Source organism: Rhagoletis pomonella, unplaced genomic scaffold (assembly GCF_013731165.1).
Source record: "Rhagoletis pomonella isolate Grant_MI unplaced genomic scaffold, Rhpom_1.0 Rhpom_scaffold_01511, whole genome shotgun sequence".
NCBI lineage: Eukaryota > Metazoa > Arthropoda > Insecta > Diptera > Tephritidae > Rhagoletis > Rhagoletis pomonella.
Window position 1 is genome coordinate 8,669 of NW_023460065.1, and position 5,766 is coordinate 14,434.

At 35.4% G+C, this 5,766-nt stretch overlaps 1 pseudogene; it reads left to right on the forward strand.

Moving 5' to 3' along the window:
• Nucleotides 1–2,333: 2,333 nt before the first annotated feature.
• On the forward strand, nt 2,334–3,865 carry LOC118752446 (annotated as a pseudogene).
• The last annotated feature ends 1,901 nt before the right edge of the window (nt 3,866–5,766 follow it).

Here is a 5,766-nt window from a genome sequence, read left to right on the forward strand (position 1 = left end):
TATTAAACAAAAGCCCTAGACCCACTTGTATTTTTTGCCAAAACCAGGCTTTAACTGTGGAACATATTTTAATTAACTGCCGAACCATCGCTTTCCATCGGAAAAGAATTTTCAATTCATCCAACCCTTTATGCACTCTCATGTCACCATCCACTGCAAATATAAAAAAAATTAACGACTTTCACAGTATTGTATATTTTTCGAGCTCAAGGCCACATGAAAATCGAAACAAAATTTTTGATTTTACATTTGTTTTTTATTTGCCGATATTTCGACTTCAGTCTGAAGTCATCCTCAGGATTTTCGATTTTCATGTGGCCTTGAGCTCGAAAAATATACAATACTGTGTAAAACGAACGGCCAATAAATAAAAAGATAAGTTAACGACTTTCTTAAACAAATTGGATTGTTCAATAGAATATAGTAACTACTTATAGGCAATTGTAACGTTATTTAACTCAATTCATTGTATTTCGTAAGTATCTACAAGTAAAAAGCGGAAAGCCCTAGTAGCTATAGCTTTTAGGTAGAATGATAATTTTATTATTGTTTTTACTATTAATAAATAAATAAATACATTTTACAAACTATATATTATAAATACATATTTACTACGAATAAGAAGCTAATAATATTAAGAATCCACATAATGAAATTCCGCTCTGGTACCTTCCTTTTATCTGTCTGTATATCAATGTCCGCAACTGCATTTATAAAATCATACATAAGCAAACGTCAAATATTTAAAAATGCGAACGTCAAACATAGCTCGTTGTGGCAATGGGGACGGTTGTTTAGCAACTGGATTTATTAAATCTTAATAGATAAATCTCTCAATGGAGACATAGTATAATACTATGTCTCCATTGTGAGATTTAAGGAAGATTTAGCCCTCTGACGAGATTTGACGTTAAATCTTTTGAGATTTACCATATTAAATTAAATCTCGAAATGTAGTAGATTTAAGTTAAATCTTCGTCAAATTTTCAATAATATTGATCAATAAGTACACTTTGTTGGATGTGGCAACCACAAATTCACATGCCATAAGTAAAATGACATTTGTATTTTCAATATACAGTTGAGGACATTGAAATCTAGCCTATCATAATAACATGAATTTTCGTATTTTTAGGGATTTTTATATTTTTGTTAGTTTAGGATGAAAATTAGTTGTAAATATTACTACTTTTGTTGTAATAAATTAAGAAAATATTATTTTAAAAACTAAAAATTTAGAAGAAATGTTTTATAGTAATATCATGCAGAGTCTTCTCCGCTTTCTATATTTCGGGAATGGTTCTGCTTCGATAACATTGCACCAAATATCCTCTAGAACTCAAATCGCATTCATGATATGCCAAAGGCCCACGATTGGCTTTTCGGTTCGGTTCGGTTATGAATAAGAGAGTTCTACAAACATTTTTTCTTTCCGCAAATGTTTTTTACCGTTTTGATAATTTTTCTTAAATTCGGGAAAATGATTCGGAATATAGTACCATTCTTGACATTTTCCAAACTAAATATTTTACATATATATTTACCCCGAATAAGAAGCCAATAATATTAAGAATTCACATAATGAAATTCCGCTCTGGTACCTTCCTTTTATCTGTCTGTATATCAATGTCCGCAACTGTATTTATAAGATCATACATAAGCAAACGTCAAATATTTAAAAATGTGAACGTCAAACATATCCCGTTGTGGTAATGGAGACGGTTGTGATTTAGCAACTGAATCTATTAAAACTTAATGGATAAATCTCTCAATGGAGACACTAGTATAAGCATAGCATAATTTTTAAATTGCACAATTTTTGACTTAACTTCTGCTTCGATCGTGAAGTAATAAAGTTTCAAAGCATTTTTAGGTGTATTTTTATTTGTTTGCATATGTGACCTGGTCTACGGAAAGGGGGCTTAGGTGTCAAAAACTCAATTTTCACTTTTTGGTTGATTCGGATGGAAGATGAGATGCTTTTTCACGTGGTGAAAAGCAGAAAATCCTAACTTGCTTAGAAGTGTACTAAACATAATAATAATATTAATAATAATAATAATAATATTTATAATAATAATAATAATATTTATAATAATAATAATAATAATATTCCGACCAACAACAACACTTACTGGACCAACAACAACACTTACTGGACCAACAACAACACTTACTGGACGTCCGGCGCGGAGAACAATTAACGAGATAATGAGAAACTGACGAAACGAGTTGCTTACTTTGAACAGCATTTCCACAGAAAACTAGTTTTCGCACGTAAGCTCCCTTTTCGTAGACCAGGTCACATATAAAGAAATTTTCGTGTTCTTCAGCATCTTAACTCCCAAAAGCTATTATTTCTAATATCTGGTAGAATTTTAAACATTTTAGCAATAAACAGCTACTATACTATTATATTTTATTGTACATTGTCTTTATATTGCAGGGAGGAACGCCCTAAACGCTCTTATTCAATTGGAAGTAAAATAGACAAAAACAAAATCAAGCGATTTGGAAATTCAAACGAGATTTTACATGACACGAATGCAGTTCGAGTCCGTGCATTTTCTGTTGGATCCCGGGCGAAAATTCCTAAATGTGATTTACAACGTGCTGTTATGTTCCCCAGATCGCGCCTTAATCAGAGTTGCATTAGCAACAATAGTTTGAATTTTGGTACAGATGAAGCTGGACATAAGTCGGATTTAAATTCTAGTTGCGGCAAAAAATCGACAAGTGCTCCTATTTTAGTTCAAAATTGCCCAGTTCCAATGGATTATATGAGCGATTTAATGGAAATAGATTTTTCTAAAAGTGCAAGCCACAAAGGGCATGGTAAAGGAGCTCTCGAACGCGTCGACAGTTGCTTACACGAATTAAAGGGACATCTGACATCAAAATATGAGAGTGATTTTTCTGGACCTTTATCTCTTAAATCAAAAGACTGTAGAGAAAGTGGTTATCTGGAAATGAAACCGATAGATTGTGTAATCGATAAAAAAACTGCGGCTAGTTATTCCGAGTGCTTAGTCAAAATGCCAAAGTTGAATGACAATTCAACAGTAACGTTTGTAAAAAGAACGGAAATTAAAAACACAGCACAAGGGAAAAAATGTTCCCGCAAGAAAATCGTTGAATACCTTAAATGAAGTCAGTTTCAATCAGATAAAAGGCCGTTTGAAAGAGTCTGATTATTCAACCTGTGGCAACATTGATTACCTTTCGTCCATTTACTCCAACCTTTGGATACAGCCAAGTTCAAACAATCATAGCGAAGAAGAAAAGGGTTTTGCTGAGCTCGATGTCAAACTCCCAAAAAAGGAATATAATACAAAAATAATTTCAGAAAACCTTCAAAATAACAGTGAATATTTAAAAGAAAATGGAAGCAGTGAGCAAAGGTCAACTGGAATAATGGAGAAGTATCTAAATTTCGCAAGCTCATCCTCGATGTCGTCTGGCCAGTTATCAAGCCGATGCAAATCTTCGTCGGTGAATCCGTTTAACGACGGGCAGACTGCAATTACTGTAGAAGGTAATAGGGAAAATGAAAATTTACTTCGGAACTTTCCAATTGACTACAAACCGCAGATAACAAACGTGTCTATATCTGCATTAGATTGCTATAATTATGAACTGTATTATGCCAAGTTAGATTTGCCTCAGAGCTGTAGTAAAGAGGACGTGAAATTCCATAAAACCGAAAACGATCTTTCCCCAATTGTTAACACAGACAATGATTCTTATGCCAAAATAAATTTTGAGCACTCTTCCGACTCATCGTCTTCTTCTAAAACTATAAATAATTAAATTACAAGCTTAATGTTTGTTTAACCATAAAATGTAAATAAATTATTCATAAATATTTATTGCCTTTTATTTTTAATAGAACGTATGTCCGTAGAGCAATAAATCAGCCCTATCACAATACTATAATAGAAACTATACGAATGAGACTTTTTAAAACTCATTGCTATGTCATGGGCTATATAAATAACTTATCTTGGTTGTTTCTTATACCCAAATTTTTGTACTAATTGAAGTCAGCTATCAACTCTTTAATATTTATAAATTTTCTACTAAGTATTTACTTGCAAAACTACTTATAATTACATTTCTGAAAATATTCACTTAATCGCACTTTCTGTCTCTCATTATTTCGCCCCCGGGTAAGTAGCAGACCACCAATCAATTTAAGTGTAAGTTTTCTTAATATAATCTTGCAGCCTCTGTAAATTTTGGCTGCACAGCAGAAAAAATTATGTTATAAACAGTGTGCCGCATACGTGGTAGATCTTCCGTAATTTTTTTAAATTTGAGGATTTACACACAAATTGTTTCTTATTGTCTGGCAATTTTTGTTCAAAGTACTGATCTTTTTAGTAACATTTGGAAATAAGGTGCTGTAAAACCATGTCAGCCATCACCTGCATGTCTAGTTCGAAATCGAATAAAGTACAAAAAACCATTGGCAGCCCTGTTAAATATAGGGCATAGTTAGCGTACGTGTTTGGGATGCGTTTGTAAATGGATAAATTGGTAAAAAGACGAATTCCTAATACGGCGTTTACACAAAACAATTTTTCCAAGACAATAACAATGCATTCACGGTCTCCGCATGCCCGACACTCATTTGGCACATCCGCAACCAGTCTGCTCAGGTACGAGTTCAACCTACTGCAGTAGCCAGAGCGAAGATGGGCTATTGTGGTACGAGTCTCCCGAGGTAGAAGAAGCTCCATCTCTTCCACGTTAGGTGGTTGTGTGCCCAGAATGGCATTCACATTTCTGGAGTCTACGTAACTTGAGACCGACTCTCTGTGAATGCCGCTCAAGGCCTGTCAATATATTGTCAGGTCCAGAGGTTGATTTATGAACCTCTGGACTTCTTTCGTTAGTTCGTATAGATGCCTTCTGACGTGCCTTGGCGAGGGCTCCTATGCAAGCAAGAGTCTGTGCGGGTGTCCACGTTGTGGCTTTCTACTAAGAATTGCTTGCAGAGCATTGTGTTGTGATCCCTTATACGGTGTTCGTATGAGGCGATTTTACAGGCAACTTTTAGTTGAAAGCAACAATTGCCTGGTGTGAACGGCCTTTCAACTAATCGCTTCCAATGAAGATGGGCTGCAGCAAACTTTTGATTCAACTAATCGCCTCTAAAATTACTTGGAAAATCGCCTCATGCGAACACCGTATTATGGGGAGCATTTGCGCCTCGTCATGCAGGTGATGTCGTGGCAACATCAGAAGACATCCAGTCGCTGGCCAAAGTGCTGTGTTTTGAGTCGTCTGCAGCTTCATCCACTGCAGCGACCACACTGGTGCTGCGTTGTTTGCCAGCACCGTTCCATTGTCTTTGCACCAGGTACTGCTGGCTAGCGACTTGAGGCCCTTGTTGCGGCTCTGTACTTTGTTGACATTGCGGTTGTGTGCGCGAAGGAGTGCAGACTGTCGAATGTTACTCCGAGGATTTTCAGGTTATTCATCGTCGGAATTGGTATGTAATCAACGTGAATATACAGCTGCAATTTCATATGACTTTTTTGAATGAAAAGGTAATACTATTTAGTATATGCAATAATAACACTATGCGACAGTCAAAATCGGGATGGGATGAAACCAACGGGAAAGGTTATATCGGTCAAAAACAAGTTATACGTGTCCCGGCGTTTCGCTGGGTCACGTCTAGGAATCGAGATATATATATAACTATCATATAGGGGAAATTGTCACCTTTGGTGGTCTTTTTTTGACATAACTCGAGAA